We start from the raw sequence: 22,501 nt of genomic DNA, 5'->3' as shown, positions 1-22,501 counted from the left end.
ATCTTAAAACCTGCTAAGGCTCCTCCGAAGGGAAGGACGGCAGGGCTGGGAAATAATTCACAAGGAAAGTCAACCACTCTGTCAGCAGGAGGTGAGCTGCTTGCTCTGCCTCTTCCAAGAACACGCAGATGTGGTTCTTTTGTTTAATTAACTTATGCATGCTGTCATTTTTCTGGGGATTGTGCCCATTTGTGCAGGCCACCAATAAACAGACAGCAAGATCACAGAGTAGCACAAACACTTCCAGCAAAGTGTCCTTAGCAGCCGTTTGCTTGCCAAAAGAGAACTACCCCTATTCTTGGGAGAAAGCACTTGTTTAAAGGGGAAAAAAGCTTTCCTGTTTCTTTCCCTCTGCAGGCTGATGTACTCCAGAATGCTGATTTCTTCAAAAGACTGGGAATATATCAGGAAGAGCTCCTTGTTAAACTACTGGCTATACACATATACCAACATCCTGGGGATAATTTTCTCATGCTACTCTTAATGTGAAGTAGCATTTGAAAATTATTTTGTCAGGCTGCTCTTCTACACAGGAAGCGCCTCAATTCTGCTGGACCTGAAGCAATAGTAATATTGCCTTTGTTGCAGAGCGAGCCTTGCAATATAATGAACATCCTTTACTTCCATCGCTTAAAAGGGAACTGAAGGTGCACCTCTACCTGTAGGATTTTACACTAAAAACAAAAACAACCCCTTTAGGAGTCATTTAGGAGGGAACCCAATTGGAAGCCAAATAGTAATGATATTAATAACAATGCCAGCACTTGCACTCCACATAATTTTGCCTTACAGAAGAAGCCCTCCCATATCTCAGCTTATTTAGCACATTACATTCATAAATAAGCAGCCATCAGTATTAGYGCACCCATTGAACAGAAAGGGAAGCTAGCACCAAAGACCAACACCATTGCTGTCCAGTGGAAAATCACATAATGAATTGGTTGTAGAGCAAGGAACAAATACCAAAATACTTGCGCTCTGTGCTCCAGTCAGTAGACCACGATGCCTAGATATCAAAACACAAGACTCCCTGAAGGATCTCATTCRTGCTTCGTATCAGAAGGCCTTACAAAAAGAAGAGGAGCAGAAATCACCGTGCAAAATTGTTCTGCAGAAATCATGGCTTATCAAACCAAAAATAGCAGGTAGGAATCTCTGGAGACGCTGGGTTGTACTCACATGATAAAATATCAATGTACACCTCTAACCCAGTCAGCTCAGGYTCCTTTTCTACTAATCGAACCGAAATAGGCATGAGTCAATTCTAACTTGTCAGTAATTCTAAACGCATGTGTTGGCTTATCCCAAGGTAGCAAATTCTCTTTCTAAAACAGTGCGAGAACATTCACCTCGTCCACAAGCAGACGTCTACAGTCCTTGGGTGGACAGCCAAGATGGATCAGCTAAAAAGCAGACGTAGATGTAGGCCTCAGGAGTGAGCCAGGCTMCATGGTGTCTTCTATTCTAAGGCTCATGTTGCTCTCTGGTAAATAAGAATTATTCTAACAAATGAAGTATKGTAAATATTGGTAAATGAGGTAAGAGTTTCAAATTATTTTTTCTTACACATGCAAATATGTTAGAACTGCAAATTTTTGTCATGTTCACTTTCAGCTTTTTAAATTTGTTTTGTTTCTCTTTTTGCATGCTCCTAATCTGTACATTGCACAAGGATCACTTATTCAGTGAGGAGAAAGCAGGGGAGACTGATGAACCTCCATTAAAATGGAAAACATAAGCCCTGAATACTTCTTGTTAAGCACAGTGAGAAATTTGTTTTCTGATGAGAAATAAAACAGGCCCTTGAACTTAAAAGTCAATGACACACACACAMAAAAAAGATATGATTTATAGTGCTAAAAGAAAGTTATTCAGGAGTCAATAATTTTTCAAAAGGATTAGCAGACCATATGCAGCATAACCTACAATGAGATTGGATGAGTATGGGGAAGTACAATTTGCATGTTATTTAGATTCAACAGATAGTTACCCTGTTGACATCTAAAGCACTGCACAATAAAAGCAGAGGTCCTGTAAATCCCCTGAAAATTAATGCAGTTCAGAGAAAATGGTAAAATTGCAATCCTTTAGGTATCTAGTGGAGTTTGAACTAAACAAGAAGGATGGTCCTTTGGATGACTAAATTTCCTTTTTATCATCAGGTCACAGGGGCTGGCTGAAAAAGGCATCAAGGTAACTTTCTGAATCTAGATCTCTCTACTTCTTGGATCCAGCCAGGAATTTAATGCCAAGTGAAAAACAGTAGGTAAGCATGAAAACTGAAGTAATTTATCACTGTTATCTTTTCAACAGATAAGCATTTCTCTGTTTGAACAAATACACAGTACACGAAAACAAAAATGTCYAATAGCAGAGCTTCTATAGCTTCTATGCACTGAAATTTCAGAAAACTTTCAGCATAAAGGTTTTGGTGCGCAAAGAGTAAAATTAATTTTGCTTCCAAATGACATACAAATGAATAACTCCATGCTAAACATGATTTTAAGTACTTTATACTAGTCAGGTTTGTATTTTTCAGTGTTTCAGAAAGCAGGAGATGCACTTAAATTATTAATTTCTTATCATATAAAGCTAAAAAAAGCCCAAACAATTCAATAGAAAACCAATTCACTTGATGAATATTAGTTGTTTTTAACCTAGATTCCTACTTACAAACCCAACATTGATTCTGAAACAACCTGATTTCTTTCCATCTCATACATCATTATCAATGACTCTTCAGACCCTCAGCTACTCTTCTGCAGCCTCACTGTCTTGTATCTATGCTGTCCGCAGCACCTGTATGACCAGTCTGGGTTTCCTTTTTGATCACGTTGAGGATTAATCGGTCAAAATTTAGCAAATGGTTCTACAGATGGTGTATGCCCCGTGCTAACTGCTATGGCTCAGCAGGGTAAACAAGAATAAAGAGCTACACAGTCCTTTTTCCTCCCCTCACTGTGTATCAGGAAAACATACAGCCACAAATGAAATACAAAATCCCTCTATCATGAATAACAAGAAGTAGGAAAAAAGTTTTGTTGTGTTTGTACTGATCAGACAACATATAAGATTCTAAAATATACTTGGATTTTTTWAAAAAACCTGATAAAGAGGATGGGAATCTACGAAGCATTAGTATTAGAGGAAACAAATGATAATGTGAGTTTTCCTGTGTTTTCCTCTTCTGCATTATTAATTAAAGGAAGCCATATATCTATCATATTTTGGTGCTAGTGTCAGATTTGACTGCTGATATACTGATACAACAGTTACTGAAATGTAAAAAAAAGCTCTAAGTCGTACCAGAGTTTATAGCAAATAAAACACACTGTTTGTACCAAATACCTATGTGAACCTTCYAAATTTGCAGAAATATAGAAAGGTCTGATTAATCTTTTGCCTGACATTGCTAGTGGCTATTGGAGGAAAAGGGAAATGGGTTCACTTAAGGGTAAAGGCAAGCACAGAGAATAAAGGAAAAGAATTGGAACAGACAGTCTATCTGAGAAAGAAAAAGCCAACAGAAAGGATCCTAGAGGTTCTTCACTGGGTGTTGAACCTTCAAAGAAGAGAAGGAACTTAGAGAGGAGCAAAGGAGATGCTTCGGGAGAAAGGATAGATTTTACAATGCGAAGGAAGCCTCAGGAAATTCTACAAGGAAAAGGGTAGAATCCAGGTACAAAAGCAGCTACGCAGAAGTTAAAATAGTGAGAGGAAAGAGAAGCTGCAGAAATGCACAGTGACTCTCCTTTATGTTTCTGTGTCACAAAAGCAATGAGGAAAGTCAGATTACTTAAGAAAAAAATAAAGATATAGTCCAGGCTAAGAGCCCTTGCTCATCTCATATGGCATTTCACAGTAAAAGCTTCTATTTTGTCATGCCCCCCCCCCAAAAAAAAAAAAAAAAAAAATTACAGAGTGCTAGTATTCAAGCTTTAGGGTAGAAGCTCATCATTGAAGAGTACTGTTCCTTTTCTAGTCCTTTTAAGACATCTCGACCAAACATTTTTCTGGCACACTTTAAATTCTTTCAGGATTCATGATCACACTCTGGAACAAGTAGGATGCAAGAAACTCATTCAAGGGGCTGGAGACAGTGTCCTCTGCTTCTTGAGATATTCACTGCATAGAAGCGTGGCAAAGTATATATATGTCCATGGACGATGCTCTCCTGTCCTTCAGGGAAAGACTTTTAGAAGTTTTTGGCTTACTATGACACTGTCCTGCCCACCTGAACAGGCAAAGCATGGAGCAATCCCAAACCAGTCTGCCAAGAGGCTACAGCAGTGCCATAAGGAAACCTCACCAAAGAGCAATCACAGAATGACAGATAGATAGATGGATCTGTACCTGGGCAGTATCTACACTAGAAGCAAGAAGCTCTCAGCAATTTTTTTCCCTTTTAGATTTTGAATACAGATAATGCAAAAATTAATGTCTGCTGAACTGGAGGCAAGGAGAACTGCAAGAAAGATGATGATTCGGTATAATGAGGTTACAAACTAATTTAAAACACAGACAACAATATATCTGCAGTGGAAGAAAGTTATATAATCACTTTGTCAATTGCCTTCATCAAATACAAAGAAATTTAGTCCTTACCAAGAGAATGTACTGCAATAAATCCCCTTGCTGATTTAGCACGGTAGTGTTTACCTTTCTCTATAAGCCATCAGAGAAACAATTGTATATTGTGTAAATACAGTGGGGACATGGATTAATTTCAAACCTATCACATAATCTGATGAGATTTCCCATGAGATCTCCTTACAGTTTGCAGCACTGTGAGCCATTATTTCCATATTTATTGGAAATAACGTCTGAGCCAAGGTAAGGCACAATATTCCCACTGAGAGTTTTCATAATGAGAATGAAACCAACTTTTATCATTACTGTATATATTGAGGATCTTTCTGGCATTCTCAGTGTATACCCCCCAAAACATTTAATTCTACAGTGATATCATCTGGGGCCTCCTGAAGGAGCCTCCTAAATTTCAACCTAGATTCCCCACTAAATACACTGAACACAACTCAGATTTCATCTGCATTTATATAAGCTTAATGCAATTCTATCACTTCTAATAGATTAGCTCCCGGATTTGTGACATGGCAGAAGTACTCAAGGTCATTTTAAGATACAATTTATTAAGGAGATAGGCCTTAATAATAAGGAACTGTGATGTTTATTACCATAGCCTAGAAGATGARCAACAAGTTTTATTTTTTTCTCTTACAATTAAATTCACTCACTCAAAACAGGCACTTACATTACGTAAGTTCTGAAGCTCTGTTATGGAGTTATTTATCTATTTTCAACGAAGCCATCAGTGTTCCCACATGATGGTTATTACCAGATGTGGACAGATCTCTTTGTGCTTCACTATGGTGGTGGCACTGCTGGCATCTTTGCACGTATCGAATACTTGACTTGGTTATAATATTTTTTTAGATTTCCAAGACATTCTCCCACAATCTTTTACCTATTATTTCTGTTTTATTTTTGTAAGTAAACTTTCTCCATTTTTAGTTGGCATATTTCTTTTACTCGATGCTTGTAACACTGCAGTTTCTCACCACAGAAACAACTGCTTGGTCACTACAGTTTATGTCACTGAATGAATCAAGTAGGAAAATCACGGCAATGATAAAAAAAAAATACATCTAAACAAATGCAGTAATAACTTGGAACAACTGGGAAAGGAATTCAATTGAATATAATGATTAATTTCAGTTTTCAAAATTGCAGGATTTCTTTTTTGACTTTTTACATTTCTCTGTTGGTGGTAGCAACTGAGTAAAATCTAGTAAATTGGGTTTTAGCAAGCCCATATCATACCCAGCACCACATTTCGCAATGAGATTGTTTATAGCTTCAAACCATCTCTGCCAAAATTTTCACGGGAAGCTGAGGCACGGCAGACTTCTCCCAAAGGGCGTGCTGAGCTCCGACTTGTCCGCTTAATTAGCACTTAACCATTCTACCCAAAAAGGCTGAACATGCGGCTGTCTGCAAAGAGCTTGCCATTGCCCAGCAGCTTAAAATATTATGTGTCTCTCTATCTAGCTCCATTTTCCTGACAGAAATAACCGTAGGCCAGAAATCTCTTCAGCTGGACTATTGCTCCCTGCCCATGTCAATGCTACAGCAATGCCTGTTTTATGGGTCAAGGTTGATTCTCATCCAGGACTCTGCTAAGCTTCAGGGGAAAAACCTTAGAAAAGAAAAATGATAGTCTTTCACAATCCAGTGCAGAGTTTTGTCATAACACATGCAGGATAACTGCATTTTTATTTAAATAACATATTTCTGTATTTAACAAGAATGTAGATAAGAACTAACTTAAAAATTTCTTACATATTTCTTATTTAATCTGATAGCTACTGGATACACACAGCTACACAGCTAAAAGATGTCATTCCCAGGTGATTCTAACTTTAGAAATAAAAAAATCAATCATATTTACCATATTACCTAAGTGYTTTAAAGCTTTATAGTTTTATCACATTCTTCATGGAAACATAACCTCAACTTTATTTCTTAAATAATTTAATTGATGTTGGTTTAGAAGCAGCCACTTGCATCACTATCACAGGAGACATCTCCTGGGGATTAAACTTCAGCATACACACTCACAAAAATGAAGCACCTCTTTTATAGCCCTACTAATTAAATGTAATTAATTTACTAGYGGCCTGGAATTACCGGTATTAAAAAAAGAATAATAAAATCCCACRGTGTTTTTGCTTTATATGAGATAAACACTACAACCATGCTCTCCTTTTAGGGAAAACACAGAGGAAATAATATTAAGTGACAGTGAAGTTCTTCGCAGCAGGTCGATTGAGAGTGTCAGGATTCATTAGCATGTGTGTGACTGGTAAATAATTGAATTAATTTTTGGTTGAATGACATATTTAGAAAACTACGAAGCACCTTATTTTGTGAATTTAATCAACCTTTGCTCTTCCTCAGATAGTTCAGCATACGTCTGCAATATTAAGTTAGAATTGACTCTTTACTGTGCAGCCGTGGCAAACACCAGCAGTTTTCAAACTTTCAGAACCATCTACTGTTTTAAATGTTGGCCTTAAGCAAGGAGTTCAACATAAACAAAACACAGCGTAATTACAATGAAAAAGAAAAACAAGAAAAAAAMCAAAAACTTGAAGAGAAGTCTTTTTGAAATAAAGTTTTAGCCAGGTTTATGTTGAAATCTCATTCTTTATTGTCTCTAAATACAAGTATAGTAAGATGATTTCTCTGGAAACTTTGAAAAATAGCTCCTTTTGAAAACCACTCAGTTGTCCTATGCTTCTTTGCTATATACTGTTAGCCCAATAAAATCACATTACCAAAGTAAAAATTGCAATGAATATGGAGCTTTCTGCCATGGCTTCTGAAAGAGGCTATTTTTAAGGCCAGAAAAAGAACTACTTCGAAGTTCAGCATTGTTGGGAAATAAGTCACAATTCTCAGCCAAAGCGAATTGATTATTAATTTATTTTTCATCAGCTGTCTTCTGACCTCAGCACAGTTCCTCTTCATTTTAGCAAGACACTATTTAAGCAATGATTTCATAATGAAAATGACAATATTCAGGTAAAGCAATTAGCTTTGCTGTATAAAATTATAGATGTCAATACACACATTTGCAAAAAAAAAGGGTTGTTACTGTTCAATTTCATATTTTAAATATGAAAACAAATTGCATGTGGATTACTGGCAGCTACAGCTTGGGCTCTGACACTTAACTGTTTGTTATTAATATGCAAAGCAATTAATGTAATTATAAATATGGAAAAAATACCAACACTATTTATGTAGTTACTAGGAGGTAAAATACTTTGTCAGCTGTAATACAATACAAATTGCTGCAAAGTGTTTAGTACAATTATAGCATGCATATATTCAAAGCACTACAGTTTAAATTCTAGGGCTGTCCTCCTGGGATCAATTTATGATACTCTATGTTCAGTACCTTGTCTTTACAAAATATTGTTACTTAGTTCCTRTGTTGCTACATTTGGCTACCACACACTTTTGTGTGTGAAAGATTACAGAACCAACCATTGCATAATGAATAGCAATGCACGTTGCGCGGTGACACTGGGACGAGAAGCCGGGTGCTCTATCACCACCTATGCAGAAAATACAACATCTGGGTGTGCACTTGCCTAGCCAAACCTGCAACAGTCTCCTCAAACGAACAAAGTAAAAAGGCATGAGAGAATCAATAGCAGATCACATCCACYTCTTCACTGTCTGCATTGGTTTCCCGACTTCTCATACTAAAAAAAATCAGAAAACAAACAAACAAACAAAAAAAAACCCACTCACACACACTCTTTAACTTGTTTGAACTTTTACTGTCTTCATAATATGCATGTACCATGAGTAGTGACGCGCAAAAGCTTTGTAATGAGGATTTGGGACGTGCCAAGAAATAAATCTTGCAGGTGACAGCCAGTTAGGTGAGTTCTGTAGGGTGAACAACACCCATTCACACCCTTAGGGCACTCTCTCTTTATTAACTACCCCAAAGACAYTAAGCAATATAAGCAGAAAGACTGTCTTCATTTGGAATTAGATTTGCATTTGGAATTGCTGGCATTATAACGGTAACCAGTATTAAATAAGACTATTTCTAAGCTCCTTGTCAGTGCTTTAATTTTTAAGTCTGACAGCTGTGTAACAGGTTACTGACATCCTCGGTTCATAACACAGCGTGTTACTTGGAAGCATAGGGGATATTCAGCAAAGTGACTCAGTCGCAATTGCYGCGGTGAATCGGGAGGAGACACGGCTTCCAGATTCCCCTCTACCAAAGGGTCGCACTGGTAATCACCGACCGTACGCACGCGATCTCTAGCGCTGCTAAGGGAGATGAGCAGGGACAGCACCAAGCCCGTTCAGAAAAGGCGAATGCTTCAACGTGCAACTTTGCACAACTTYGATAAATAGAAGGGACGGCATTGCAGAGATGCACATCACCACGTACAGCACGCTGCCTAGGCAAGGAAGCACGGGGCAAATTAAAAAGATACTGGGAACTTCTAAAAGCTGACACCTTCTCTAACTAAACCAAATTGCTCTTGTCCAGAGGTATTGGCTAATGCAGAGCCTTGCTTTGTTTCCCAGCTGCTCCAGGGGTCTGATCCAAAGCTCAYTGAAAGTAGCACAATCTTTTTTGGACAAAGCCTGAAGTAAGAATAAGAATGGACAAAACATCTGCATGCAGCCCTTACAGATGAGGGCTGGCTGGGGGCTGTCCAGCCCTAGGTTTTTTTGCTGGAGCCAGCTCAAGGCTGCTCTCATCTCCTCCCTGCAAGCCACGGCCCCGAGGAGCATGCACATCAGTTACTGCCCGCTGTTTCATCCATATCCCCCTCTCTCATCCGAACGGAGCTCCCTCGCTCAGATACTCCAGTAAGGAGCTGTTTAAGGAAGCAGTTGTTCATGCTTGGCACTGGCYGGTGGAGCTTGCAACCTCTCTGCCCAGAAAAATAAAAGGGAGGAAACAGCCAGCCGGTACCTCCAGAGGCGCCTTGCGAGCGGCACACCCCTGCAGGATGCCCAGCTGCCTTCCTCGCTGCTGCGTGCGGACTCATCACGGCACGGGTGACCAAGCCAGGGGCCTGGAGGGGACAACCTCAGCGCCGCGGGAGGTCAGCTACCGCCGAGGGCCTCTGCCTCCGAGCGCTGACCCATTAYGCGAGAGCAGCGCCCGCGCAGCAGCGCCGAAGAGCCCCGGCCTCTCCCCTGGCCCTGCGCCGGGTACCACCGGGCAGCGGCTCCAAGCACTTCCCAGCCAGCTGCGCTTGCGTGCCAGGATACGGCACGGGAGGGAGGCTCCGGTGTTTTGCCACGCGAACGGACGAGGCGCGAGCCTGACGGTTAAACTTCCCGGCTTCCGCCTGTTTGCCACAATTTAACATCAGTTCCTGCATTTAGTGTTTCAGATTCGCGTGTAGTGAGGAAATGGATTGGAACGGGCCAGTTATTTCTCCAAGGTTTTAGAACACGAACTTTGCCGCTCTTCTGTTGTTTTGCATAGGCTGCCGCAGATGGAGGACAGACAGCTGTCTGCCAGCGTTTAAAGAGGACCAGATTTTTTATTTAGAATTTTTAGCTGATTAGCACTCCCAGTCACACGATCAGCCAGGCCAATCCTTCCCTCAGTAACAAGTGCATATATGAATGAGCAAGAAACAGCGCTGCCTATACAGGATTCACACGCACAGAGACGTCYGCAAAGCATTAGGACTGCCTCAACGATTAGCTTTGGAGAGAAAGGCGCCAGCTTCCTCTAACTTGACGTGCAGAGCTCCAGAACTCCCTTAACCTTCAGCAAAAGAGAGCTTATTTATTAAAATGGAAGGAAAATAAAGTTGTCCAGTAGCCATGTCAGCTAACATCAACTAGGGCAATTTACTATTTCTGAGCCCTTCCAATCCAAACATCTGAGGGGAGCTGCAGAATTGGTGCATCTTCTTGCTAAGTCAGCCATGATCTTTCCYGACCTGACGGCTGCCAATTTAGACTTACCTCATGTTCCCCAGCTTCCTCCTGCTAGAGTTACAGTCATTCCCTGCCGTCATACCTCATCTTTCACAAAAGTTTCCACACCTTCCAGGCTCGTCACAAAAACCCTGCCAGCATAAGCCAAAGCCAGCTTGACACAACAGATGTTTTTCCTCTCTGAGGCTCACATATGCCACAAAGATTGCAGTTCGTCACCCATGCTTTTCAGATGTTGCTCAGCACGCTCGAGCAGGATAGCACTTTTGCAAACAGGACAGCACTGCTGCTTTCTTCTTCTTCTTCCCCCCCTCCTCCTCTCAAAGCAAAAGCTTGTTTCAGGCAAGCCCGCTTGAGGTTAACTTCACAATTAATGCTCAGTGAGCTGTTTTGTGCTGTGTTCAAAAATTGTACAGGTACGTTGTCTTTTCCTGGGGTCTCTGGAATTTCCAGAGAAGGAAGCGACCTCTCCCCCTTGGCATCCTCCGAGCTGCAGCCTGAATACTTCAGRGCTTAAAGACTTCTTCCTTATGCAGAAGGGTGGTGTCATTGGGTGGTGCCTGCAAGACTGTGTACGCACAGGCAGAAGTTCCCAAGAACAACAGAAAGTAAACGACGCCATAGAAGTCATACAGTGCTTACTGCTCTCCTCTTACCGCATGACATCTTGGGAAAATTTCACGAAGAAAACAACTGCAGGCTACGACAGGCATTGGGAAGTGCCCTGAGGAAAGCAGGGAAACCCCCTCCCCATGGGAGAAGGCACTGATGGAGGCGGGGGGAGGTCAGACAGCTGTTTCCCTCCCAGCCCGGGATTTGTAGTCACAGGTGAACCTAGGCCACCTGCCCTACTAACAGCAACAGCTTCCTGCTCAAAATAAGCAGATTCACACATTTGTTCTTCAGTTGGATTCAGACATTAGCTGCAACACAGATGTTCGCAGGGCACAAAGGGGACACCCAGCAGGGCTGGCTGCAAAAGAAAATTTACAGGAATGACAGCAAGTTTCCTTTTACAGCAGGCTCCCCAGAGAGGTGGTAAAAAGGGAAGCTCATTCTGCTATGATTTTTTTGTGAAGCTCCTCCTTGTGTAAGATCCCCCCTACTGCCAACCTCCAGAGATTCAAAATGAACTAGAAGAGGAGAGGAAAAACCAAAAGACATGAGAAAGCAAAATAAAGGAGCAAAAGAGAAAACAAAGTAGAACAAATGAGAYAGAAGAAACACATCACAAAGAGGGAATGGACGAAAAGGAGAGAAGTAAAGGCACATCATCAGATTTGATAAATATGAAGCAAACACAACCAGAAACATTTCTGAGATCTGCAAACAGCCTGAAAGCACCGTTAGACATAGGATCCTCTAATAGGCACAGACCTAGAAATGCATTAGTAGGACTGTTATACATGAAGTGATCCAGGCAGATACCTGACTGTATAGGAAATGAAGGCAACGGTCCTTCTGCAGTTTCTGTTAAACMTCTTGGGACCTACAGGTGAAATACACCACAGAAAAATCTTGCATTCTAGTTCTCACAAAGCAACCAACTTACTGCCAAATCCTCTCTTTCTGTAGGTGTCCCCTATGCCAAGAACCAGCCCTAGATTTTACTGTGTAAGAACATTTCAGTCTCCACCACTATAAATCTCTCCTGAGTTTCTCACACAGACCAAATTAAGTTCAATCATCACATCCACCCATTTGAGTAACCTGCTCCTCTGTAGCATGAAAATGCAAAGATTGTCTAGTTCAGTAAATTCTTCAGAAAGAATAAAACCTTCTAAATCTTTTCTTGTTTCCCTTTCCCCATTGGTACTAGCTCAGCAGCATTTCAAGCATTTGATAAGGTGTGATCTGACTTTTAAAAAACAAATCACCTAAAAATTGCTGTCTTACATGCAAGAATGTATTTCTGAAAGTGGTTGCATATTTTCTCCAAGTGAGATACCAGCTTCACTGAAACACTCGAGAAAATTTCCAGGAACTCTGGGGTGCCCAAGTTTTCAGCCTTCATGTCCCTTTTTTCCCAGTACTTACTCACACTCATATCTTCACTTGCTTTAGCAAATCAAATGAAACACTCAGGAAAAGTGAATTAAAGCATAGCCTTAAATACGAGAGCATCAAGAATAGAGCTATTTCTTCATTTGATTCACAGACTTTGCCTTCAAAACTTCTTACTTTCTCACGGAGACTCATCTTTTTGTTCAGTCTGAAGTTAAATTTGTAGGTTTGGCTACACATTTCTCTCTGAGTAACGATGAGCATCATACACTACCCAATTTCTGCCATACAAATACCACATGTGCTATTGAAAATTCAGCCCACAAAGATCTATCATACTGTCCCATTCACGGCAGCTGAGATTTATCAAAAGCTTTAAGAAGTTCCACATTAAACTGTCAACAAAACTTACACACACTCCAAATCATCTAACAAAAAACATGAATTTATCCAATGCACATACCTATTTATTGTAGATACTTTCCAAGTTTTGAGAAGCACATAGCCAAGAATTGCTTCAGGTTCAGAGTCTAAGATCTGCAAAGGAGATAATATATTTTTTTAAAAGTCACTAAAAGTAAATGGCTTAAGCACATAAAAGAAAAGGAAAGGGAAAAAAAATCACCATGCAAAATTACTATTTGGAAATGAGTTTACAAGCTAGTCCTTCCACAACTGTACATCACACAAGACATGCTGTAGGTGATAAAAGTGATGAACTGGTATGATAATTTACAGGATATTAGATCTAAGATATATATATAATACTGTATAGCTTCTTAGGCAACTTTCACATAGGAATTCAAAATTAGTACAAAACTGCTTCTGAAAAACATATCATAATTCTGAATAGCAATTTTGCTACAACCATCCATAATGAAAGAACAAAACCAACATATTAAATATGCAAAACTGCCAGTGGCATAGCACAAAATAAAAATGTATTAGGAAACCTCAAAAACCCACTACATACATCCAAGCAATATTCTGGCTCTAACGTGCAGCAAAACAGTGGCATGAATAAGGAAACTACATGAAAAATCAAGGACATCATTACATGCATTACCTCTTCACTATCCAAAAATGCTAAACATGGCAGTTCTGCTACAGATGTGAAAATCTAGGTGCACATTTTCTGTAAACATATATGCAATATCTAATCACAATTAGTCCTAGAGTCTATAAATTTTCCTTTCTGACATAGTGACACAAGAAATAATAAATCAGGTGCTTAAGATTTTTTTTTTAAGAGCAAAATACATTTTWAAAAAAAGCAAGAGGCTCAGCAAAATGCTGGAAGACATAAAGGAGGAAGAAGGAGTTAAAAATAGCTCATATATCAGAATGCACTTGGTCTGGTCCATGACCTGTACAATCACTTCTGAGAGGACCACATCAACTTCTGACCATTATGTGTAGATGCTATATCAAGTCTTTCTAAGCCATAAGCCATATTTGAATCCTGCAGCAGGAAATGCTGTTTCACACAGTGCTGTCAGATAGCTACAGTTCTTAAAAAAAAAAAAAAAAAAAAAAAAAAAAAAAAAAAAAAAAAATTCTCAAATATAATAAAAAAAAAAAAAAAAAAAAAAAAAAAAAAAAAAAAAAAAAAAAAAAAAAAAAAAAAAAAAAAAGATTCCCCACAATTTTCCCTGAGCTTTTGCCACAGCTGCATCACTGATGCCCACAGTGTGATTTCTGGTGCAGGCAAACTGAATTATCCCAGCAGAGTTAGATGAGTCAGTTACAAAGCAGCCTACATGCACTATGCATCCACAGTCACCTGTCTGGGAGCACCTATGGGCTCCAGCTGCAGAGCAGTTTTCTCCTCCAAAGGCTGGGGCCCACCCAACCCAAGGAGCCCTAGACTCCCTCTGCTCCTTTCAGTGAGCAGGTAATTTTCAAGCAGAGGGACAAAATATAAATATCAGCATGGATAATTATTTTACTGCTCTTTTTTTTTCTTTTCATTAGATAATCAGACAGAAAGACAAATCTTCTCTTTCTGAGAAGCAGAAGAAATTTTGATCCAGTGACTGCATGAGAGATTTTGCCAATTCTTCTTACAAAAGCAGCAGTTTGTTGATTTGTAGCTGCTGACTACTTTCCTGTGTAAGAACAACTACAGAAATCCCTCACTGGTCTTCTCTACATAGTTTCAGGCAATCTGTATAAACATGGCAATTTTCAGGATTATTTATTCTATATAGTGTGTTGCCATTTCCGCTGTTGATGGCAACTGCAGACAAGCCAGGCTCAGAAGTTCAGTTTCCACCACAGAAAGGCATGAAAAATACTGCTGCATCTCTGCCCTTTGCATCCCCTCTTCCTCAAAAGAGATTTCCATGATAAGGAATACAGAAATCACAAAGAGAACGTCATTAAACTAAATGTGAAAATCAGCCATTTATCACCTCTAAAACCAGCAGGTGCTATTTACTAGATAATGCTGATAGGAAACAACCGCAAAATCAGAGGGTGGCCTAAGATTACCCTTTATTTTCTATAGTACTCTCTCACATTTTTCTGCTTTTCCTTCTCCATCAGTTATTATCACAACATTTATTTCTCCACACACATTCATCCTCTGCATTCTCCCAACTTACTCATCCCTCTCATCTCTTACACTCTTCTATGGCTACATGATTATAGTTTTCCTTGCAAGATCTCTACAGCTGACCACAAGCACTCATGCTACCACAACTTAGCAGGAGTTACCACTTGTCAGCTGAACCATATTAACCACCTAGATGTAGGCAATTCCCCCATCGCAAGCATCTTAAGTGATGAGTAGCAGATTCCAGGGGCTGATCTTTAGTTTAAAGTTGTCAAATCTGTTGCAAAAGTAACTTTCAAAACATGAACGGGGTGTAAAATTCTACTGACGTGATAATACCAGAAACAATATTGCTGAAAGATACATCTGAAGGGATTATTAACCTGAGGATTTCTTATATTTATAGAGACACATTATGAATTATTGCATGACTGAGACAGTTGCATGACATCAAGTTTGCAAGAAAAGATAAAGACAGTTTTATGTAAGTATACGCTGTGTCTAACGCCAGCAGCTTCGTTTTAGAAGTGACCACCTGTAGGAGCATTCCAAAAAGCTCATGGAACTGTTAGAAGAGGCCATGGAAAAGTATTTAATTGTAGCCCTCTTTTTCTGTCTATCACTTTTACAAACACGTCATGCCCTCCGCAGTTATCCCATATTTGGCAAACACCAAAAGAAACCCCCAAACCTTCCCCCGGTTATTAACTTCTGCTTCGCTTACCAATGCTGACAAAGTCAAGGACAAAGGCACGGATTTAACAGATTGCTCGGTGTAAAGACACAATGTCGTTCACAAAAAAAATTCATCAAATGCCCCTGTCAGTAAGCCTTACAAAGTGCAGCTTAATGAACGTATGCAAATTGCTATAATATATAAAATGTCTGATACCACTTCAACAAGTAATGTGCTTATGAAGAAATCTATAGAGAATGGTAAGATACATCAATCTAATTTGTCTTTGAAATAAAGTGATTTGGTTTCCTCAAGATAATTTCAATCTCTTTTTTTAATGCCTTGTGGCATGACAGCAATACATTACATACAATGAACCTCTGCTTTAGACCTTAGAAGATGTGATTATTCAATAGAAAAAGCATTCAGCAACAGACAAACTGGAAGCACACTGGTACACTTCAATATTTTCCCTCAATGTTTTGACACATTGGCATTTATAAAAAATTGTTATTTCCAAGCCTTGCTGCATTTAAACAACCTCTATTTTTTTTGCAGTTGCTTGATGTAAGGTTGAAGCCAGAGTGTAAGGCAGGCTAATATTTACAGCATGCAGAACTGCTCAGACCTGAGAGCACATCAGAAAACAACATATATCCAGGATGATGACTGCTGTTGCTGTTTTCAACATTATTGATCTAGACATCGGATCATTTTCTTTTCATCACGATCACAGAAAAAAATGGCTTCTGATTTAAAAGGACTTCTTTTAACAGACGAAAAAACACTCCAAATTTTCTAGAGTTTTGTTTGTTCTTGAGAATTGAAAGGGTTTTTTTACCTTTTTTTTTTTAAAGAAATTTTCAGTGTTTTGGAAAAGAAGATAAAAAAAGACAAACAAACAACTCTCCTATCCTTTATGACTTTAAGGAAAAATAAATAGAACTTATCTAAATTTTTACTTTGAAGAAAACACACGACATAGTAATCTCATCAGAAACTAGTAGGTGTAGTTTCTCAATCTTGGCTTCAAATATTTAGGCTTTGGTAGGTGTGGAAGAAAGAAAGCAGCATGGCATACTCTTTATTTCCTTTAAAGACATTTCCTCTTTGTCAGAAGGAGCCTAGGCATATCTGGTCAAGTCTTGCAGAGAGATGGATTAGACCACCGTCTGCAAATTATTATTCTTATTTTTATTAAGTACAGGCACTATTTACCCTTTTGAAGAAAAGTCCCCAGACTATCATGTGTACTAACATTAAAAAGATTCTCTTTTATAGAGAAACCATAACTGAAAGTTGAACTAAACTACGAATGCCAGTTTATTATTTTATCCCAGATTGCTTACTCGCATGTATATAAGTTGAGCTGGGAGTCAAAGAGGAAGAGGAAAAGCAGTTTGTTGGGGGAGGTGTTGTTTGTTTTACATTTTTTGACCACCTTCTTACACTTCCCGAACTTGCAGTCACCCAGAGACTACAGATAGAGAACACAAATTATCTGGTGTCTTCATCTTCTTTTCAGTCTATCTCTCTAGAGTCTGTGATGGACAAGGTCCAGGGTAGAGTTTGCCAGTTCTTTTACATACTGCTTATTAGCCTAAAAACRTCCAGCTGGAAGATGTCCATCACATTCTACAGAATTCAAGTTTCCATAGGAAATAAAAGGAACTCCAGTGCTGGGACTGTAAAAGGAAAATAAACAAATGCTCTCTAAGTAATGTTTTATTGGGTTCTTCTTTGTTAGCTTATGCTAGAAGCAAAGTCCATGATGCGAGTACGATGAGAGTGCTAGTTGATACTACATTTCCCCCTCCCCAAAATAATTGTCTAATAAATAAACAATTTCACCTCTTTTCTTTTATCATCCATTACACGTTCCACATTACTATAGAAGTAATTACTATTACTATCACAGATAGAGACAAGTTTTACTCACTGCCTAAGGCAATATGACTAAATTGGACAGGATTCAGTGTAGGATTTTTAAACTTCTGAATCACAGGATAACAGTTTCTGCATTAAGAATTAACTGAACTACAAAATAGAAAGTCCATATTGAAGCACAGTGTCAGAAATCTATTGTGATCTCCTTGTTTTAAAGACATTAAATTTTAAAAACCCTCCCATTCTGTTACACTGAATATTCAGTGTGTGTCAGATCCAGTGGAAAGGGGTTTCATTTCTTTGCAACAAATATGTATTAGAGGGACTGTAACATTGTTTCTAGAATTGAKTTTGTATCACTGACAAATAAGGGGTGATACCTTTAGCAATCTGGTATCACTCTTAGCTGTCAGGTACCAATATTTAATAAGTCAGGCTGTTCTCATTTTTACAYTCTTTTTTTGTCTTCATACTTGCAAGATGGTGGGTTTTTTGACTTCCTTTTGTAGTCAGGCAAAGACAGAAATCTGGGAATAAATGAACGTGCCAAGGATTTCTTTATTATACCTCATTTTTCAAAATTACCCTTTCAGTTTCTATCATTACCATCTCTATTTTAAATTTATTCTTTTTAACATATATCTGTAAGTAAAAAATGTCCCCTTTTGACGGTACATCAAGGCCATGAGGTTCATGGTTGGTTTAACTAATAAAGGCAAATTAAGGATGCTCTATCTCACACCTCTTCTCCTATTTCCTGAACCCATACAAAATTATACTAATTATATCAAGTAAAATTAAACATTCTAACTTTTCTCCTAAAGAAGGAGAAAAATATTATTCATGGAAGTCAATCTTCTTAGAGTTCATCTAAGATGCAACATYGAATAAATTGCACAAAAAATGGCCTTTCACACAGATTTCAGCTTCAGTCTAACAAAACACCTTCAATAAAATATAATAGCCTGCATATCATCATTGATAAAATTACATTCATGGTGTGCAATGGAGTGTGCTATATGATAATGCCATAAAACCYATTTAACCTATTGGTTTTTTGGGTTTTGTCTTGTTTTTGTTTTTATTATTATTATTATTCCATTGGCGAAATCTGTGTTTAAAACCTGGGTGCATGCTTTAACAAAATAGGCAGGGAGTAGAGCCAACCAGTGTGTACCCAGTCCTATATCCTTTACCCATTAGCAGATTCCTGCCACCCCTTGCAGTGAAGGTATTCACCCGTTGCTGTTACAGAAGAACTAACTGCACTGGACAGCAGCTTAATCAATAACAGCAAATGGACCAGGGACTATCCTGGCAGTGAAGTAGATTAGAAAGTGAAATCCTTTATTTGATTATCTTCTTGGCAAGTTGGTACAAAGCAATATTCCCTGTTGAAAAAGAAAAATTAGGAGGTTTATAAAAATGCAGACCTTTTTCTACTCAAAGAAAGCTAATTTCTAATGGCAGAAAAGGCCTTGTTTCCCTGACTTGGTTCTCCAAGTGATGTATGGGAAAATGAGAGAAAGCTCTCACTGCTCTCTAAAGTATGTCTCAAAGGCAGTGACAAGGTGCAAAGAAGCCCAACCTGAAATACTTTTCTGGAAGTACAAACTACCGAGCAACTTCACCGTGGCAGACACTTCCGAAGGGAAACAGTCCTCACCTGCACACACAGGCAGAGGAGCTGCACAACTCAACCGCCGCCGGTAGTTTGCTAGTGCAGGGTCTAACCTGCCTTGCTGCATCTTTAAAGAGGGTCTGAGATACACAGAGCAAGTACAAACTGAAGGTTGGAATACAAACTCAGTAGGGAAATACATATGGAAAAGAGCTATGCTGCACTGCTCATCCCAGTGAAAGACTGGGTGAGCAGCTGAATGCAATAGACTCAATAAATCTCTAAAAACCCTCCCCCTCTTTAACTACTGTGACAACTGCTGCAAAAGAACCATTTAAATAATAACAAGGACCTTAAAAAGCTGAACCTAGTTCATATCTTTTGGGCTTTAGTCCTGTGAGGATGACACAGGTAAGTTCAGCATGTCCGTGACATCTGGATTCTTAAATAACGCTCAGCACAACAGTATCTGGATATTATAATACCTCATACCTGCATAAAAGGAGGAACCATTCCAAATTAGCCACCAGTAAAGTCCAGCCTCAGAAATTACAGGGGGGTCAAAAAATCCGTAGAAGAAATGAGAGGACCATCATGTTCTCCTTGCAGTAGATACTCATGATAACAGGTAGCAGCTGTGTTTTCTCATATTATTTCTAGCATTATAGAAAAGAAAGGCCAACATCTCTTTTTTCAGCTGCAGCTACATCAGATGGAGCTGTGAAGGGGAGTAGGATCAAGAAACGAGAAAGATGAGGTCTAGGAAGCTTTTTAAGCAATCAGCAGTCAGCCTCCTGCTGAAAGCAGAGGAGAGGCACCAAGATGTCACCCTCTCAAAAGTCAGAAATAATGAGGAACCGCTCACCAAGGGAAGGGTTATTAGCAGATAGGATAGTGGAAGAATTTGCTCACTGCAGTGACAATAAAACAATATGAGGAAGGCAGGCAATTTTAAGCAAGGGTAACTAAAAATACTTCCCCAATCCCAACAAACTCTCCTCAAAGCCCCTCTCATCTTCAGCACGGTGATACTTCAAAGTCAAATGTCCCAGAAGACAATCCTGTATTCTGTCTCCTAGCATCAAGATGAAGCATTGTATGCTGTGGTAGGCCTGCAGTCTCCAAGGGTTGTATGTCTGTATGAATGATGAGAATAGCTGCATTTTGTTTCAGTTACTGCGAATTAAAAGCAGAACCCTGCTGCTTGGCAAATTTGCTGCACACAGGCTTCAACTGGGAAAAGTTTGGGTACTGTGCTTGGGCTGTAGTCTTGAATGAATATGCTGTTCAGAGGAATGAACTGGGACTGTGATCATTCTTAGCTCAGGAGGGCCACTCAGTACCCACGCCACAGAGACACAGACACACCACACAGTCCCTTCCTAACACTGACCAAAAAGGCCAAAGCCAACTCAAATGTGCTTTGGAAAGGCAAGTTCTGTCACAAAATTATTTAGGTTTTCTACTCAGCTAGCGTGTTTGGAGTTAATTTCAGAAGTTCACCTCTTGGGATAGCTGAGAAATTTCTTCCAATTTTCAGCCTAAATTCATTCAGGAACAATTAATAATCAGTATTTTGTGCTGATATCATTCAATTTCAACATCTTTCCCCCCTCCCTGGTGTTTGCCCTCCAAATGAATTTAGAATAAAGTTTCTTCCTTGACATCACAGACAAATTACAGAGAGTAGAGGCTTAGCATACTTTCTATAAAGTCTGAGGGAGAAGAACTGAGAAACCATGTTTAACTTTTTCTTTTCTTTTACTAATGAACAAAACATAGAAGCTGATTTCTTTTAACAAGTTCTCCAGTATAAACTAGGAATGATTACGCCTGCATGGAGAGCAAGCTATCACTTATGGCTAGCCAAGAGGCAAGAATTATGTCTGAATAGTCACCTACTTGGGGGCTGCACTTTAAATGCAGTTAAGGTTCTGAATACTAAGCTATCTGTGAAGCACAAGTACCTAACAGCAGAGGGGAGAAGAGTAAGGTGCTGTCATAAAATAGTCATCTTATTAGGTGACTAGAAAGTCATTGACCAGAAGACATTGACCATGGACTTACTCCAGCCTGAGAAGACTCACAACCCAATGCACCTTGCACCAACGCCTCCTGGTCTCTGGGTAAATGCTGCACCTGCTTCACTTCTATGCAAAAGGCAGTTTTATCCTCTCCCCTGTTTTTCAATGTAATCACTATGCTTTGCATTGAATTCAATGCCATCCAAATGTATTAAGAATGGTCTCAGTAAACGCAGTGCACCAGGTCTCTCTGAGTGGCAAAGCACCTCAATGCTATTTCCAAGTTGGAATGGCATTGCAACCAAGAGCATCAAGATATTTAAACTATGATGTTTCTGAACATGCATAGACCCTACCTCTAAATGTCCAAGGAATTGTGTGGTACAGGACAGAGGAAGCGATGAATTTAAGTTAGGCGGTCCTCCAGTGCAGTTGGTCTGTGCTGATCTTCAAGACTTCTGCACCTAGCGGGGAATTTATTTGCCTAACTGCAGATGTTAGTATCCGAGCATGCCACCTTGAGCTATCCTGGATGGAGAGAGAGAAATCAACACCTCTAGGGCCCAATTCATCTCATCCTAACGTGGGTATCTAAAATAGCTTAAATGAATTGCACCCAACTATAGGGTCCAATGATCATAAAAGGAATCTAGGGAGAACAGCTTTGATGTAGGTACTTACACTGCAGATGACTAAAGGTAGTTGAGATAAATCTTACTGCTGAAGTCTTCTTCAGGACAGTTGGCACTCAGGCAGAGTGCAGATCTGTAGTCACAAACAGGGGTTCAAATGATGGGTTTTCAATGACAGTATGACCTAATCCATAAGTCTTTATTTAGCCCAACCTTTTCTTATTCAATTTTAAATAGAAGATTTTGAGATTTGGCTCAATGATAGCAGTAATAAATGTCATTGTTAATCTAGGAATACTGATTTATGAGAAAATATTAAAATAACTAAATATGTATAGCTTGCTAAAGCCACAATAGAAAAAGAAATATGATAATTATCTACAAGCTCTGGAAGGATGCACACGCTAAGGATTTTTTTAATAGGGATTTTCAGGAAAATATAGCTAAGAGTAATGTGATTATACTGAGCAAAGTAAAATTTAGGCTGACAGGGAAAAAATCCTAATAATGAAATGTATTCTATTGTAAAATAATCTTCCAAAGGAAATTGGCTGAAGTCCAATCACATTTAAAGCC

General features: G+C 39.2%; 1 protein-coding gene across 7 annotated transcripts in view; it reads right to left on the bottom strand.

Annotated features, from left to right (window-relative positions):
• Positions 1-22,501, bottom strand: part of ENOX1 (ecto-NOX disulfide-thiol exchanger 1) — a 362,080-nt gene that overhangs the window by 276,984 nt on the left and 62,595 nt on the right. For 5 of the 7 annotated variants that reach the window (XM_085309444.1, XM_085309441.1, XM_085309448.1 and 2 more), the window contains exon 2: positions 12,992-13,065. The exons of 1 other annotated variant lie outside the window; for it this stretch is intronic. The gene's annotated coding sequence lies outside the window, so the exon portion shown is untranslated. Of the gene's footprint in view, positions 1-12,991; positions 13,066-13,594; positions 13,617-22,501 lie in introns of those variants that run through there. One more of the 7 variants, XM_085309443.1, reaches the window with a different exon arrangement.

Source organism: Rhea americana, unplaced genomic scaffold, assembly GCF_003343005.1.
Source record: "Rhea americana isolate MKP2758 unplaced genomic scaffold, rheAme1 scaffold_3, whole genome shotgun sequence".
NCBI classification, from domain to species: Eukaryota; Metazoa; Chordata; class Aves; order Rheiformes; family Rheidae; genus Rhea; species Rhea americana.
The sequence above is the reverse complement of the archived record's forward strand: the minus strand, read 5'-3'. Positions and strand labels throughout refer to the sequence as shown.